This window comes from Myotis lucifugus, unplaced genomic scaffold, assembly GCF_000147115.1.
Source record: "Myotis lucifugus unplaced genomic scaffold, Myoluc2.0 scaffold_196, whole genome shotgun sequence".
In the NCBI taxonomy this organism is placed as follows: Eukaryota; Metazoa; Chordata; class Mammalia; order Chiroptera; family Vespertilionidae; genus Myotis; species Myotis lucifugus.
The window spans coordinates 1,903,484-1,922,336 of NW_005871244.1; the positions used below are offsets into that span (position 1 = coordinate 1,903,484).

An 18,853-nucleotide genomic window follows, 5' to 3' on the forward strand; every position below is an offset into this window, starting at 1 on the left:
TTTGAGTCCTACTTCCAACACTTATTAGCTCTGTTGCTTTAGGTATGTGACTTCACTTCTCAGAGCTCTAGTTGCCATGGCAGTAAAATGGGGATAATAGTATCTAATTAATGGGGTTTGTAAAGATCAAATGAGACAATGCATGCCAACTGCTTAGAACAGGGTCTGGTAAGCCCCCAACCAATTTTAGTTATTACTATGACTGTTCCCTTTGCCGAGAATGCCCCCTCCCATTTTGTTAATCTAAATTCCAACCGTTCTTCAAGGTACTGCTCAAGTGCCATTTCCTTCAAGGAGTTGCCCTTAGTAATTTAGTACTCACAATTTAGTCCCTAATAATAATCTGTTTTATATTGCTCATCATTATTTCATATATGTTAGTCTCATCCTACCAACTATACTGAGTCCATAGGCAATGAGGCAAAAATAAGTGAGACAGATCTAGGTTAATATCTTTTTTAAAAAATTATCTTTATTGTTGAACGTATTATAGATGTGCCCCTTTTTTCTAGGTTCATATCTTAACTCGACCACTTTGGATGTGTGATTCTATGCAAGTCACGTAACCCATTTGAGCTTCAGAGCCCTTTTCTTATCTGAGAAAGGGAACAATAATCCTTACCTGGCTAGATTATTGTAGGGATTAGATAATATTCTCAAAGCATCTGGAACAGACTTTGATGCATAGCAAGTTGTCAATAAATATGTACTATAATAAAGGTTATCAGCTCAGACTTGTCTTAATGATTCAAGAGTACTCCCACCCAGATTTGTCCATCCACTGTCAAAGTTCTGCTGTACCACTCCCTTGCTTCATTTTGGAAAATAAATGGCCCCTACTCTCTTTAGGGCTTTTCCAGCAATGGGGAAAAAAATCCCAACGTATACATAAACAAGGCAGTGGGGGCTTTGGGACCACTTGGGGGAAAATATAAGCTGGGGAAAGAAAATCCCAACAGAGGATCTGTAGCCACAGCTGGAATCCTCTAGCCATAGTTTGGGAAAGGAGAGGAAACTATATAGAGAGTCTAATACTTGGTCTATAATTATTCCTGAAGAGTCTATATGGTCTACACTTACATTCCCATCCTAGCTGTGACTTTGGGCAAATCACTTCTCTGAGTTGTAGACTCTTTATCTGTAAAATGGGGAAGATAACCATCCCTTACTCAGGAGTTGTAGTGTGGATGAAGTCCCATATGTAAAATCACTCAGCATAGTACCTGAAATACTATGAAATTTAAAAAGTAACAACAGGGACGATTTATTGAATACTTAACACATTGCGGACCAGTAGTTTTATTGCTAGCTTTACCCAGTGGCCAGATAAGTTTTTATTGCACGAGTACAAAAAACGTTTTACATAAATGTTAAAGGCACGCTTTAAAATTAAATACCCATTGCTTTTTGAAGTTATTTATTACATGTTCTTACAAGCTAATATCTTTTTAAATTATGATACTTTGTAAAACACTGTGTAATATGAAGCGAGAATTCTCGTGATCCGTCTGCCATGTTTAAGATGTGCACTTTGCATGCATTAGCTGATTCAATCCTCACTCCAACCTTATCTATAAGAGCTATTATTATCCCCTCTTTACAGATTAGAAAACAAAAACCCAGAGAGCTGAATTGCTTTTGCTAAGAGCACACAGCTAGTCACCAGCAGTTGTTAATGAGGCTCAGATACTTCAGCCCTTTCTAGGATACCACACAACTACTCTTCCTCAAAGAGCAATCTGTCTCAAAAAGCTTGTATACCTGAGGCATCTCCTAGCCATTCCCTCAAGAAGCAATCAGGCCCAGCAGGCCTAGCTCAGTGGTTGAGCATCAACCTATGAACCAGGAGGTCAAGGTTTGATTCCTGGTCAGTCGGGGCACATGCCTGGGTTGCAGGCTCTCTTCCCAGTGTGGGGCGTGCAGAAGGCAGCTGATCAGTGATTCTCATCATTGATGTTTCTATCTCTCTCACTCTTCCTTCCTCTCTGAAATCAATAAAAATATATATTTAAAACAAGAAGCAGATAGGAAAGGAAACCAGTAGTCCTAGAGTTTAAACCATACCTTCTTTAGGCAGTGGGGAAGTGGGATGAGGAGAAATAAGCAGAGAGGTAAGAAAATGCCAACCACTAGCCAGGTAGCTCTAGGCCTAGTTATGGAGGCAACTATCCCTTTCTTCTAAGGATGGCTCAGGACTAACATCAAACACACGCCCCCTCATTTATTACCCCAAAACTCCTTACTTAGAAGCAAAAAATAAGGGATACTGAAGAAAGAAAGCAGAAGTAGGGAGAGAGACAGCAGCCATGGTAGCCATGGCTACTAGTTGTACCTACCAGGATAGTTGCCCAGGGTGGGGAGATGGCTTAGGAGAGAGCTGGGTATCCAATCAGCTCAGATGCTCATCAACAATCCTTTCAGCCAGCCCCTAGGACTTCTTTTAGCAAGTTGGATCCTCCCTTAGCTGAGAGCCATCTGCCTTCCAGTTAAGACCTCCTGAGTGTGATCCAAGGGGCCCAGGCACAGCCAGGTCCAGGTTCCAAGAACAGAAAAGAGTGGTACTGAAGGCAAGGTATGACCAGTAGCCTGGTTGGCCCTAGATGTAGCCACAGCCTTAGTGAATGAAAGCCAGTGTCAAGAACTCAATAGGAGTGAAGACCCTGCTCAAGAAACCAGCCAGCACCCTGGTGGCAAGGGGAAGGATGAAGGGCAGTTCCAGTAGCATAAACAGCCCCCCTGTTCCTGATTCCAGCCTCCTCTGCGCCCTGGCCCGCCCCCTTCCACAGCTTAGAGGCCAATAAGGAAGCTGGGCCCCCAGCCACTGCTAGAACTCAGGAAAGGAGCAAGGAAATGATGTTTGGGAAAGATAAAGCGGTGTCTAAAAAGAATTTTTAAAAATACACGTAACTGAGAGAGAAAAATACCCCAGACACATACACTTAAAAGAATTCCTGTACTTCCTGGACTGAGTTGACCCCACCCAGCCATCTCTGCAGGTCCTTTGGGCCCCAGAAAAGCAAATCCCAGATCATCCAGGCCTAGTAGCTTCTAGGACAAGAAGAGCAAGTAGCATTACAGCTGATTTTACACAACTGGGGGTATGTGACCTCGAGATTTTCCCAAGGTGAAGGTCCTGCTGAGATATAAAGACTCATAAGCCATTCTGGGCCATATTTACAAGGTCTGTGCTTCCTATGGGCACCTGAGCTGACCCAAAGAAAACTCTATTTCACACCAGAGACTCCACCTCCAGAAGAGTGGCACTCAGGGTTAGCATCCCTAGCTCTGCCATGAATTTGCTCTGACCTCTGGCAACTCACTCCCCCTCTCTGAGCTTCTATTTCCTCTCTGCAAAATATAACGTTGGACTCCATCATCACCAACAACCCTTCTAGCTGTAGCATGACATGATGTAATAGTCATAGGCCTAAGGCTGGAGCTTCAAATGATGTCCTCACTGACCTGTGCAATAGCCAGAACCCAGAATAGCCCCACATGAGTTTGTTGCACACTCTAAGCCCAAGCTCAGGCATCAGAATTTAGTTTCTCTTGGGGATTTCCCTTCATAATCTTCCTGATTCCCACTCCAGTTTCCTTTGACCTCTGGTCCCAATTCCAGCAAATTCTGGCTCCTGAAGGGGCTTACGTGAGCTCCACAGGACAAGAAATATGCTAGGGCCTTTCCTCTCTGGGGAAATCATTCCTGGAGGTTAGAGGCCACTTCCCCTCTCTTCCCTCTGTACCTCCTAGGGAAGTCTGGGTTGATGTTTATTCCACAAAAGGCAGGTATCATTCAAGTAAGTCTATAGACACTCCTTCAGTAGTTATAAGTACTATATAGGTAAAGTTTGGAGATTTTTGTGGGCATATGGATCTGGTGTGGCCTTGACTAGTTTGGCCTTGAGCATGTTGCAGAACCTCAATTTACTCATCTGTAGACATTTAGTAAACAGCATATTTTATTACTATTATTGTCTACTCAAAATAATAATAGGCAAGATACCATTAGTAGCAAGACGAATAACTTCTTTAATCCTAATGAAGATGAAAGAAAAAGAATTAGTTCAGAGAAGATACAAAAGCCAAACCTAGTACTCTAGAATAGAGCTTTTCAAACTTTAGTGGGCATACTTATCACCTGGGCATCTTGTTAAAATGCAGATTCTAATTCAATAGGTCTATAGTAGGCTCCAGATTTTGAACTTCTAACAAGCTCTACAGTATGCTAATGCTGCAGGTATGATAATCACACTTTGACAACACACTAAGGAATACAATACCATTAGCAGTACACTAGGGAATAAACCCTGCCCTGAAAAGACAAAGATCAGGATAAACAGTCTCTTCTAATGTCATTACTCAGTCCTGGGTGTCCAGCCTTCCCTAATCTTCTGGTTGCCAAGTACCTTCCCTCTTCCACTCAGTAACCCAGCCTATAAAAGCGCTTTTGATCCCCACTTCCTAACAAAATAAAGAGCAATGAGTTTGATAGCAGTCTGACCCTGTCAGTAGCCAGGGGAGGCTGAAGAAATTAGGACTAGTGGCACAAACATGCTCATAGGACTGGCTGGGGTAGGGAGGTGGGGTGGGAGAATTATTTGGGTAGTCACCAGAAGAGGTGATAAGATAGGCAGGAGGGCACGAACAGCATATACTTGAGAAATTCTTCGACAAGGAAAGATAAGAGAGAAATGTGAGCAGTTTGGCCAGTATGGGATTTGGGAAAGAGGCTAGAAGACGGGGTGGGAATAAAAGGGGCACCCTCTCACTTAGCAGAGCTGAGATCCAGATAACATGACTAGGTATAGCCTCCCAGGTAGGTAAAGATGACTGCTTATTTTCTAAGAACTCAGAGGATAAGAAGTGGGCATGGGTGCACTGGGGGTAGGCACATGCAGGCTTAGAAGTAGCAGATAAGCCAAAAGCTAGCTCCCAGAAGAGTCCTTATAAAGACTGTTGGGAGAGGTAAGAGGAGAGATGAGAACCAATTCTGGAAGGAGTCAATCTCTAACTGTGTTAGTAGGCTGTCAACTCAATATCTTCAGATATCACTAACTATTTCTGAGCCTGGCTCCCAGCAGACCTCTCAGGAGAGACCTAGGGGGACAGGTACGGGGCAAGCAGAAAGAGACTCATGACTCTGCCCTACTCTAGGGCAAGAGGAACAATATGGCCCCTGTTGCTTGAGGTTGTGCTTAGTCAGGATGTCTGGCCTATAACTTACTGCAGGGTCTTTCCTTTTTTGAAAGTGTTTAGAGCCCTGGCTTGTGTGGCTCAGTTGGTTGGAGCATAATCCCTACACTGAAAGGCGGCAGGTTCGATCCCTGGTTAAGGCACATTTGGGAGGAAACTGATTGATGTTTTTCTCTAACATCGATGTTTCTCTCTCTCTCTCTCTCTCTCTCTCTCTCTCTCTCTCTCTTTCTCTCTCTCTCTCTCTCTCTAATAAAAAATAATATGTTCAGACAAGGGAAGCACAAAAGAGTGTCCTTGATTAGCTGTTTACTTTTTGTGGCTCTTTCAGTCTCCCCACAAACAGCACATTCCACCTGCCCCACTTGAAGGAATCCAAGCTGGTTCTGGCCAGCTCAGCAGGAAGGGAAGCGTGCACACCGTCCGGTGAACAGAACAATGCATGGCTTGTTTATCTGACAGAAGAGGGGAAACCTGCTTGATCACCATGGAGGGATACAGAGTTATAAAGGCCCACTCACTCCTCACTGTTAGCTAAGGGAACTTGAAGCCTGGTGATCTAGAGATCCTTACTACAGACCCAACCAAGGGGAAATATATATGTATATGTGTGCAAATGTGCATGTGTCTTTGTGCATGTATGTTTATTTGTATATATGTGGATGTATATGTATGTGTGTGCATATGTATCTCTGCATATGTGTAACCATGTGTATGTATATATAATTTTAAAGAGAACTTTTAGGACAATGGCTTTCTTTTCAGTCTGGAAAAGTTATAATCTGGGTCATCTCAGATATGAGTACTTTATGCAGATGGGGCTTTTGTTACCCAGCTCTACCTTCCCACCTTTCCCACCTCTCCACTCAATCCTTTGACTAGCCAGGTCAAGATCTTTCATATAAATCTGCTGGATCCCCTTCTCTACCTTCCACCTCAGGAATCATCCCTAACCAAAAGAAAGCCAGGGTAGTGAATAGGAAATGAAGGGAATGTTGGGGTGGAAATAAAGACTCCCCCAAATGCTGTGGTGTGTGTCAGGGTGTGCCTTTTGGCTTTGTAAATAGAGAATGATAACTTCCTCTGGTTAGGGCTTTTGCATTTAACCTTCTGTTTTCATTTCTCCATTTTCACATTGGAATCTTTAAAACATGGGGGCACATCTTTTTCTAAAGAAGGTTGGAAGGAGGCAACCATATGAATGATGTGGGAGAGTTTTTCAAATATTAGGGGCTAGAAAATGTTTAGGAGTTTAGGAAAACGATACATGGAATTCCCTTTCAGAATGGGCTGGGGAGTATATTCTAGGTTTTCTATGCATAGTCTGATAAAACATACCCATCATAGACTATTTCTTATCAGTTATCCCAAAGGCAAGGAGGGGAATTTTGCACATTTTGCAGCTTCTAGGAGTAAGGGGAACAAGTCAAGAACTGAATAATTGAAGATAGTTTTTGTCTCTTTCCTGTATATACAAGAGCTAAGAGGGCTGACGGAGACTTCAGAGGAGCACACAGGGAAAATGACAGCAGGTTCATAGAGAACCATCCATAGAGTCAGATTTTGCTGTGATGTTCAATTTCCTACACCAATATCAAGAGCAATAAAGAAGATGGAGGATGTTTGCCCTCCAGCTCTGGTTTCTAGCAGACATATTTGTAGCATTCCTTGGGAAGAAGATTATGGGAATTGTAGATTTCATTTCTTCTCCTTTTAAGCCAAATATCACTAATCTCAAACTCATTATTGGAGATACCACTTTTCATTGGAGAGATAGAATCCACAAAGGTTTTGTGGTCAAGTCTCAAAGCCCTTGGAATTACTTCTGGCCATCTGCACTACTAAAGACACGAAGCTGTAGGACAATAACTAACAATAGCCAGGACCCCAATAGAACCAAGACTACCTACTCATTCTGCCTTGAACAAACATGACAATGAAGAAGGGCCAACGTTCAGCAGAGCTAGAGCACAACGAGCAAGGTGGACAGTAGTAGGAGGTGAGATTGGGGAAGTGCCAAGGCCAGATCATGGAATTTTTCAAAGTCAAGGAAAGAAGTTTACATTTTATTCTCAGTATAGTTAATAATTACTAGAGGTTGTTAAGCAGGGGACTACCATGATCTAAGTTTCATGAAGATCTCACTTGGTTGATGGATTTAGGTAGGAGAAGAGTAGAATCTGGGGAACCAGTTTTAAAAGCTCTTATAGATAAGAGATAATGGTGGTTTGTTCAAGGGAAGAAGCAGTAGGCGTAAAGAAAAGAAATTTGATTAGGTATCTTGAAGCGGTAAAGCTGACAGTATTTTTTGATGGGTTGTATGTGGAGAATGAGGGAAAAGAATAAACCATGATATTTGGGTCATCTGGCATTTGTTCCTTCTTAGCACAGAATTCATTCCTGAAACTGAGACATTAGTAGTTCTAAAAAAAAATGTTGGCAGTTTTCACCATTCTTTTATTCTAGCATTTATAAAGCTTCTATCTACATTTAAGGTGCTTGTAGTGTTACTATGAAACACACCAAAACCAAGAAAATATAATCAAGGTGCTCAAGGTATTTACAGTGTGATAGGGGTAAATAAAAATACCTACGTAACCATTAAACAGAACAGAATGTCATGTCATAAAGGAAATGCTAACAAAAGGAGAGTTAAATAAAAGAGAAAGCAAAGCTGGTTGAATCAAAGAAGACTTTATAGAGACTCCAAGCTAATTTTTGAAGACTCAGTACAATTTCAACTATAGAAAACTGGAGGAGAGGTTATGCCAGGTTTTGTTTAAACAAGAGTGGGGAAAGCAGGAATATGCTGTAGGAAGGACACACAGTTTCTACAAGGCACATAGGAAGTAAAATTAGAGTGATACAAGAACATGGTGGCCCTTAAGTGTCAGGTTAAAGCATTTATGTTACATAATCCAAAAGGCAAGAGAAAGCCTTTGGAGGTTCCAGGCTAGGATCTCTAGTATAATGTTGACTAGAAATGATGAGAGAAGACATCCTTGTCTTGTTATTGAGCTTAAGGGAAAGTATTAAGTCTTTTACCATTAAGTATGATTTTGGCTGTAGGTTTTTCATGAATGCCCCTTATCAAGTTGTAACCAACTCTTTTTAATTAAAAAAGGGTACATTGCCGAAACCGGTTTGGCTCAGTGGATAGAGCGTCAGTCTGCGGACTGAAAGGTCCCAGGTTCGATTCCGGTCAAGGGCATGTACCTGGGTTGCGGGCACATCCCCAGTAGGAGATGTGCAGGAGGCAGCTGATCAATGTTTCTCTCTCATCGATGTTTCTAACTCTCTATCTCTCTCCCTTCCTCTCTGTAAAGTATCAATAAAATATATTTTAAAAAATAAATAAATAAAATAAAAATAAAAAAGGGTACATTTACTCAATGGAATACTATGCAGCTATAAAAAAGAAGGATCTCTTACCCTTTGAGACAGCATGGAGGGACCTGTAGAGTATTATGTTAAGTGAAATTAGCCAGAGAAAGACAAGTATCATATGATCTCACTTATATATGGAATCTAATGAACAAAATAATCTGACAAGCAAAATAGATCCAGAGACATGGAAGCATACAACACATTATGGAATCTCAGAGGGAAGTGGGGGAGGGAAGAGATCAACAAAAAACTTATATGCATATATGTATAATCCATGGACACAGACATTAGCGGGGTGAAGGTCTGGGGAGGGGAGAGGAGTGGGGAGGAGGGATTGAATGAGGAAAAAAGGGGGACAGCTATAATCTTTTCAACAACATATTTTTTAAATTTAAAAAAAACATGAAAAAAGAATAAAATATTCAAAGAAGCAAAAATAGGAAGAGGAATGATGAACAGACAAAGAAATTATCTTAGAGTTGGATGAGGGGTCAAAACAAGGTACCAGACACAGATGACAGGACAGTTTAGAAGCTGGAGATGAGAATACCAAGCTGAAAATGAAATGAAAAACTATTATTTATTTTTCCCTAAGAGTGCTCTTTATCAAACTGTTGGGCAGCATGAGAAAATGAAATGTCATGCTATTATGATCTGACATCCTCTCTCAACTTGTAGACATGTCCTGAAAAAGTGTACCCCAGTAGCACTGCAACACAGTTAAATAAACCAGAGTGAACTAAATTAATGTTCCTAAGCTTTACACCAAATGTCCATTAATCTGTTTCACAGTAAGGATTAAATGTATTAAATGCATGAAAATGCGATATTTAAAGCTGAAATTATAATAAATACTCAGTGAAACATAATCTCCAAATGAAAAAACAGCAGGTGGTTCATGATCACCAGGAAAAAGAGGCAACTCAAAGTAACATCAAATATAAAGCAGAAATGTTAAATATAAAACCAGATCTTATCCCCAAGGTGGGGGGGGGGGGGCATCTTCTTTTCCAAAACAACCAAATGAAGGATCAGTAAAGAAGAAATGTCCAAGTATAACATCTCACAAAACACTCCATAACTGGCATCTTTTTAAAAAGGTAATCTATTAAATATCAGAAAAAGGAAAAAAAAGAAGGGAATAATGTGATAGAAAACATGCAAGACAGAATCAACAGGGTTGGACTACTAATTAAATACAAAGGAAAAAGAAGAGTTAAGATGACTGAAACACCTACGAGAATGGTGTTATCACTAATTTAGAAAGGGAAGTGGAAAGCAGGAGCTGGCTTCAGGATACATGTTTGATTTTAGACACAAGTTTGTTTATTGTGCTGTCAAATTATGTAGATAGGCATGCGCAGCAAAAGCCTTGAGTCTGGGCTGCAGTGCTGGAAAGAGGTTAGGACAGGGTATGGCCATGTAGTCATTATCCACAGAGAGGAGGCAAGCAGCCAAGGCTATTGCAGTAGATGTGATTGCCCACAGTACTGTATGCAAAGGAAAGATGGTGGGTGGCAGATCTCTACTGTACAGCTACAGTTCAGGTGGAAGAGGAAGAAGACGTAATCAAAGAGGCAAAACAATAAAAGAGGTAGGGATGGATACAGGTACACATTTGCTGGACAGAAATCTGTCATGTTATCAAGAGACATAAAAAATTTTCTTGATTCAGCCAATATATACTAAGATTGAATGATACAGAGAAGATTGGCATGGCCCCCGCACAAGGATGACATACAAATTTGTGAAGCACTCCACATTTTTTTTCCTGGAATTAGATAGCAGTAATGGTGGCACAACCTTGTGACCATACTAAAAACCACTGAATTATGTATTTGAGAGTATTTAATTTATGTTATATGAACTATATCTGTTTTTAAAAGGTTCCTACCCTTTGATCCAGTTTTTCTACTCTTAGGAACCTATCCTAAGAGAGCAATTAGAGATGCACACATTGATTTATGTACATGAAGTGTCATCCACTGCAGGGTTACTTACAATGGTAAAATTAAGAACAGCCTAACCATCCAACATTTAGGAAGAATTAGGTGAAGAACTATACATCTACATGAGACAATAATAGTCTGCTATTAAAAACCATGCTTTTGAAGACTACTTAATGATCTCAGAAAAGGCTCATGATATAATTATAAGTGAAAGAAAAAGTGTATACAAACCTGTACATATTACCAGCCCAATTTAAAAAATGTATATACATATATTCATATACAAGCATATACATATTCAAAGTCTAGATGGAATGTACTCTTACCAGTAGGTATTTATCTGTCTGTAGTAGAATTAAGGGTCATTTAAATTATTTTACACTTATTTAAAATTTTGAAATTTTTTATACTACACATGTATTACTTTTAAAAAGTATATATTTTTATTGATTTCAGAGAAGAAGGGAGAGGGAGAGAGAAACATCAGTGATGAGAGAGAATCATTGATCGGCTGCCTCCTGCACGCCCCTTACTGGGAATCAAGCCTGCAACCCAGGCATGTGCTCTGACTGGGAATCGAACCATGACCTCCTGGTTCATAGGTTGACACTCAACCACTGAGCCACACCGGTCGGGCCTTATGTATTACTCATGGAATACATGGAATGAGAAAAGGTTTCCAAAGAAAAGAACACCATTCTATATACACATATCATGTATCCTGGCAACTGTTTGTTAGAATTATCTGACATATTCCTCAGTTAGGAATCTGCAATTTATACTTGTACTTCCACTTAACTATTTTAAACATGTGGATGTTGCCCTTAAGGAAATCAGCTTAGAGCCCACCAACTTAGCAAAATGCTTTCCCCAACAAATGCTTTCCTGCTTAGCAGTGGCTTCCTCTGTTTATTCTACTAATTTTTTAAAAACTCCATCTGACACTTTTTACCTCAATATTAGCACTGGGAGCTGTTCTTTGCTGTGTGAGGCTGCCAGGGCTGGAAAAACAAGGAGCAAGTTTAGGGGACACAGGCAGAGGAAAAAGGAGGTCAAATCAAAGTCAGCATCAAGGCTGTGCCCATTGAATTGAAAACAAAATAATTTTTGCTACTCAGGGCCTTTTTGGCTTTAGTTTCTTTCCGGGTGCCTGATGGACTTGGTTGGGACAAAGTTGGGTGGAGAGGGTACAAAGCACAGGGAAATCTGGTGGGCGGGGTAGCAGCAAGTACCAATTGTGAAGCCAACTAACTGCTAATATTTGTATACCATGTTTACACTTCACAAAGAACTTCCACAGACATCATTCCATTTATTCCTTACTACAGCTCTATAAGCTATACTTTACAAAAGAAGAAACTCAGGTCAGAGAAGTGAAGTAAATCACACAAGGCTTGAACCAAATTTATTTGCTTCTAAATTTCTGGGAATCAGAAATTCAGGGGGGGGGCAGCAATCTGAATTTTAACAAGCCCTCTCCAAGTGATTCTGATGCGTGCTCAAGTTTGAGACCCATCCCTCTAAATGCTGCCATACATCTAGAAGATTTTCAAATCGTTTCTTTAAACTACTGACTGCTGCTTTGACTTATGTGGGGTCTTGTCTTCTAAGGCAGGCTGGGACCCTCCCTCCAACTGCCAGTGGCTTTGTACATAATAGAGAGAAACTGCTCAAATAGAATTTAGGCTCCAGGGGCAGGAACATACTACTTCATAGTGAGGAAGGTCCCAGAACAAAGAGGGAAATTCTCGGGTCACAGCTCCCCTTGTTGTGGGAATATATGAGCTGGCAAGCAGCTGCCCTATAGCTACCTCCCTTTCAGAGGTTCTTTTCACACATTTTCACACAGTTCCACAATACTCTGCATGAGCCCCTGAGAAATTTACTGCTCTGATATATTTATATTTACAAACCTCTAGTTCATAAAGCTTTCACTTCTTTGGTTTTCAATTCGGTTTTAAAAATGGTTTTGAAACAATTTAGAAAAAATGCAGAATTGAAATTAAATTATTCTCCTTCTGGGGAACATGGACTGCTCTTCTCCCATCTTCCCAAGCACACACACACACACACACACACACACACACTCAATTATACACATTCTTTCCCCTTGGGATGGAGAACAAACTGATCAGCTATTTTTTTGAAACTTGGACTTGACTTAAATTGGATTTTAAATTTTATCAAGTTGATGTTTGTAAAGTTGAAACAAAACCTATACATGGATATAGATTTAACTTGAAAATGCTAAAGCTGAAAGACAGAATCATGGAATGAAAATTATGAAATATTCAAAATTCTAAGAGTGAACAGAATTTGCTGTATATCCCCTTCTGCACAGGTACTAGCGCTGACTTCATTCATTTTTTAGTCATTGAATGATTGATTCATTTGTTAGTCATTGAAAGCCAAGCAAGAACTGTTCAAGGTGCTGGGGCAAAGCAATGAACAAAACAGACAAGACCTCAGTTCTCATAGGTCTCAGTTCAATAAACATATGTCAGATAGTAATAAATGCTATGAAGACAGGGAAAGCAGGGCAAAGGATAGACTGACTGACAAGAGGAGCAAAATATTCTAGGCTGATGCATCAGCAAGGGTAATGGTCTACAACAGAATCATCTGGCTATGGTCTAAGAACAGCATGAAAGTCAATGTGGCCAGAGTGAAATAAGCAAGACTAAGAAGGGTAGGAAATAAAGTTGGAGAAGAAGCCAGGAGCTAGGTGAGTGGGTTATAAGAACTCTGGATTTAATTTTAAGAGTGATGGGAATAGACCCTGTGTCTAGTAGGTGCCAAGGAGTTTAATATGTCTGCACTATGATTATTGCCCTCAAGAAACTTATAATCTGTCCATTTGGGTAAATAGACCAAATTTACAGGAGATTTGCAAAGGGGAGGGTATTCTTGCTGTTTCACGTATACTTGTTCCCAATCTTAATAAGCCACTTTTAGTAGAAAAGAGTCCCAAAGGAGAAAAAGGTTTGCCTCCTATGCCAATTTGAGAAGATTCTCCCACCTCACACTTCAGGCATTTTTATCTCAAAACCAGTGTTTTCTATATGTTACAAATATTAAAATATTTTTAAAAATATTTTTATTGATTTCAGAGAGGAAAGGAGAGGGAGAGAGAGATAGAAACATCAATGATGAGAGAGAATCATTGATCAGCTGCCTTCTGCATGCCCCACACTGGGGATCAAACCCACGACCCAGGCATGTGCCTTGATTGGGAATCGAATCATGACCTCTTGGTTCAGAGGTTGACGCTCATCCTCTGAGCCATGCCAGCTGGGCCAAATAATAAAATATGTAATACTCCATAACAACCCTATGAGGCAAGTGATACCATTGTCGTCCCCGTTTTGAAGAGGAGAAAATCAGAGGCTTGGAAAGGTTGAGTAACTTGCCCATGATCACAGAACTAAAAAGTCATAGAGATGGTATTAGAACCTAGGCAGCCTGTGTTCTTAACCATTATTCTAACTGGCCTTGCCTAAAGATAGAGATAGAAGGATGGGGGCGGAGGGATGATGAATCTAAAATTGAAAATAAAAGAGAAAATCTCCCAGATGTTCTAGGTAAGCAAGAAGAGTGCTGGGGGCCCATGGTAGACCTGGGGGGGGACCTGAACTAGCCATGGGGGAGAGCTAGAGAAGCAGGCTGAAGGATACTGCATCCACATTGGGGTCCATAAGGAGTGTGAATGCCTAGCATTCAGGCAGGAGTGCTTTGATAATGGAGACATTTCCTGTGGTACACTGAGAGAGCATGGAAAAGAATGCATAATTTCTTAGAGCTTGCAGCCAGAGAAATCTACATAAAGGAGATCATGCTTAAAGTCTGGTCTTTAAGGAAGGATAGGAATTGATCCAGATGAAAGGTATTTCTGTAGAAGGAATAGCATGTTAAAATTATGGAAATGTGAGGAAAAATTGATATCCTGAGGGTAGAATATATGAAGAGGGGTGGTGGGAAGTAAGGCTAGAGAGGCAGGCTGGGCTAGAATGTAAAAAATCTAGGTTGTTAATGAGTTTGGACTTTTCTCACAGGCACTGGAGAGCCAGTGATAGATTTTAAGCAACACTGGCAGAACCAGCTTTGCATTTTGTAAAGATGTATACTAGTATGTTAGAATTTTGTAGGGAGAAAAGAAGCAAGTGGACCAGTTAGGAAATAAATGTTATAATCCAAGTGATCTATAATTCAGGGATAGAGTTAAGGGGGCAGATTTGAGAATTATCTTGTCTAGGAGACAGAACCAACAAATCTTGGTGCCTGATTAGACAGATGTGAGGGGTAAAGAAGAGGAAATCCAGGATGCCTGCCAGATTTCTCATTTCAATGAATGATTCTGTCTGTCACCAATGCCAGCAGAAGAGTAGAGGGGAATTATTCCAATTTTGGACAGGTTGATTTTTAAGCATTTCTTATTTTTTAAGCAATACTTGCAGAAGGCAAACAATTCATATAGTACAAAGGCATGTATAATGAGAAAGACTCCAGGGGGAAACACAGTAAACAGTTTCTTGTTTTTGTTTACTCCCAAGCAGCAGTATAGCATAGTGTTAAGAGAATAAGCCTTGGAAACCAGACTGTCTGAATCTAAATCCTCCATTGCTAGCTGTGTGGCCTTAAACTAGTTATTTAACACCTCTGCCTCACATTAACTATAAAATGGGCATTATAATAATACTGTTCAGAACCTTGCTGTTTGTGCTTAACAATACATCTGGAAGATAAGTTCCTATCTGCATGTACTTTTTCACAGCATTTTAATAACTGCACAGTATTGCACTGTCTGAATTTTTCATAGTTTATTTACCCTTTATCCAATTAAGGGACACTGGGGTTGTTTCTAATTTTTGCTAATATAAATATTGCTGCAATGAATACCTTTGTACATCTTTACATACATGCATGGTTATATCTGTTAGATAAATTCCTACAAACAGAATTTTGGTTCAAAGAGTATGCAAATGTTTAGTTGTAAAGTCTCCTGAAATCCAAAGAGGTTATGCTAATTTGTACTTCCACTAACAATATATTAGAGCAGTGCTTTTCAAACTTTCATGTGCAAACAAATGACCTGGAGATCTCATTAAAATGCAGATTCTGATTCAATGGGTCTGGGATGGGGCTGCATTTCTAATAAGCTCTTGGTTGATACAGATACTGCTGGTCCTAGGATCACATTTTGAGTAGCAAGATATATAGAAAGGTAAAGTATGTGTTTCTCAACATGCTTGCCCAAAAATAGATATATTAAATGCTCTGTTTTTTGCCATTCTGATAAGTTAAAGTTGTAATTTAAGGTGAGAGTTGTTGCTTAAATTAATCTATATTTCTTTAATTATTTGTGTTCTTGAGCATCTTTTCATTTATTTTTTTATAAGCCAACTTTTTCTCCAGACTGCCTGCTTAGTTCCTTTTTTTCCTCCTTCAAATGGTTTGTTGGTATATTCTTTAGTAATTTTCAATCTCACAAGCTCTTTATGTATTAAGAGAACCTGTTTCAACAGGTAAGGTCCCTTTCTCCATTAATACTCTTCTTTTTTCAGATCTTTCCTGAATCAGCTTATACATTTATATTTCCATATGTATTTTAGAATCAGTTTGGGCATGTTGCATTATGATTTGTTTGGGAAACTACTTGATGGAGAAGTGTAATATGCAGTTGAAAATGATAATCTGGAATCTAGGAGTGTGGTCTTCTCTGGATATAGATATCTGGCAGTCATTAGTGATACCCAAAGTCTCAGAGAAATGTTTAAATGAGAAAGAAGGTCTAAGACAGAACTCTAGGTAGTGGTTGTCAAAGTTCAGTCCTCAGTCTAGTAGCACCAGCATTACCTGACAATTTATTGGTCAGAAACTCTCCAGAGGATTTAATGCACATTCAAGTTTGAGGACTACTGTTTTAGGATATATCAGTGGTTAAGAGACAAATTAAGGAAGAAGAGCTAAAAATAATTAGTAGGAATAAAACCCTGAAAAAAATTGTTTGATAATTAATCAAAGGGAAGAAATTTCCAGAAAGAAGAGCTCATCCAACTACTATTTCCAAAGGGTTTTATACATATCACCTCATTTACTCATATAAATCTGTAAAGTAGATATCATTATTCCCATCTTATAGATGAGGAAGTTATGATTAAGTAATTTATAAAAGGTCAGCCAGTGGATATGTGATTTGACACTAGTTCCGTTATATAACAAGGACTATCTATGTTCTTCCCACTGTATTATACTACTGAAAACTACTATTGAAAAATGCCCACTGGAAAAAGATAAGGAAAGTTGCTCCTTGATATTTTTTTGCAATTTGGAGGACATAATTCATCTTGGAACTATACAGAAAACAGTCGTGGTACAGGCAGAAGCCAGGTTGTAGTAAGGAGATGGGAGATAGAAAACGGAGACAATGAATGTTAAGAATACTTTTTAAGAGCCTAAGAAGCCTGGCTGTGAAAGTAAAAAGACTGGTAGTTGGGGAGTGGGAAAAGATGGCGGCTGGCAGGACAGAGGTGAGGGATAGGAAGTGAGTGAGTGAGGGGATGAAAGGAGAGAGTGTGGATGTGTGTGGTGTGTGTGTGAGTGAGTGAGGGACAGTTAAATCCGGCAGGAGCAGCAGGGGCTGGCAGACCAGGCTCTCTTGGACAGGGAGAAACTACCACCTCTGCGGGCACTCCCTGGACTGCGGGACTCGGGCACAGAGCCCACGCCATCTTGAAGGGGAGAGCGGCCTCTTCTAGACACTCATCAGCCCCACCACCCAGATAGGCCTTGGACACTGCCCACAACCCGGCAGCCACTCCACCCAAAATCCTGCTGCCCCACCCACAGACCCACGGACCCTGGGACCTCCACCTCCAAAGGTGCACTGCTCCCACAGCAGTAAGTGCAACTTCCCCCCTCCCCAGTGGCAGAACTCTGGATGCCACATTCACGTGTTTCCAACATTCATGCGTTTCCAACATTCGCGCATTTCCAACATTTGCACGTTTCCAGCGCGCAGACTTCCAGGGCACACCACTCCATAGGCAGCTCTTGGATGCCGCTGTGAACCCCTGCTGGGTGTGATTTTGAACAGACAGGGGCGCGCTACCCTACAGTAGAAATTCTGAATTCCCGCATCCTGAATAACTGCCTACAGATAACCCAGCTGCGCATCTTTAGCACCAGAGACCCTCAGAGTGCATCAGAGCTCTGCGCTGGGAAACTCACCACCACAGTCGCACATTTCCAATGAGCAGGCACCTAGACCCCATCTATCCACAAGGCGCTCCTGGAAGCCGTTGCGAGCCCCCGCTAGGTGCAATCTTGGACAAACATGGATGCACTCCCTCCAGCAGTAGAAATTCTGAATTCACTCACCCTGGATACCTGCCCACAGAAACCTCAATTACATGGTTTCAGTACCAGGGCCCTTCAGAGTTTTCAGTATGCCACACTGGCAAACGTAACACTGGTGCCCCTGTAAACCTCCACTGGGAACGCGCGCCTATCCACCACAGGTGCAGCAGCAAAAACTGAGTCTGCCCACCCCACAGCTGCAGAACTCTGGACACTAGAGTTGCACGCTCTTCCAGTGGCACTGTGAGTCCCCCACTGGGCACGCGAGACTTCAACCAAGGGCATAAGACAGCAAAAATTGGTACACCCCCCTCCGCGGCTGCTGCTGACATCTAGACACCACAGTTGCACCTTTCCAGCTCATAGGCCTACATCAAGAGAACCCAAATAGCTCAAGTAGGGAGCTACACTAGATTACCAAGCCCAGGAGACCTGAGAGATCACAACAGTAGCACCATCCCCAAAAGAATATGGGTAGCAAAGCAATCAGATCTACAGTTAAAACATTACAGCAAAACATGGGAAGACAAAAAAGCAATCCCCAAAGGAAAGAAAAAGAAGAATCACCAGAAAGAGAGTTAAATGAAACTGAGGCTAGAAACATATCAGAGAAAGAATTCAGAGTAATGGTTATAAGGATGCTCAAATGGCTGGATGACAAATACACACAACTCAATGACCAATACAACTCAATGAGAATTATAAGGAGCTGCATGAGAATGTCACCAACATGAAAAGGAACCAAGAGATGAAGAATGACATAGTTGCAATAAAGAACACAATGGAAGGTTTAAACAGTAGACTACAAGAGGCTTAGGACTGCATCAGCGAATTAGAAGACAAGGTAGGAAAAAACACACAAACACAGCAACAATTGGAAAGAAGATTTAAAAAGCAGGAGAAGAGCCTAAGGGAGCTTTGGAACAACACAAAACGAAACAATATCACAATAATAGGGGTACCAGAAG

The 18,853-nt window shown here is 40.8% G+C and overlaps 1 protein-coding gene and 1 non-coding gene across 2 annotated transcripts in view; one reads left to right on the forward strand and one right to left on the reverse strand.

The window, feature by feature from the left end:
- The window catches only part of SHROOM4 (shroom family member 4), a 199,024-nt gene that overhangs the window by 49,635 nt on the left and 130,536 nt on the right, over positions 1-18,853 (reverse strand). The gene's annotated exons all lie outside the window — the stretch shown is intronic.
- On the forward strand, positions 10,246-10,347 carry LOC111827637. The gene has a single exon (XR_002831277.1). It is a non-coding gene; the product is annotated as a U6 spliceosomal RNA (small nuclear RNA).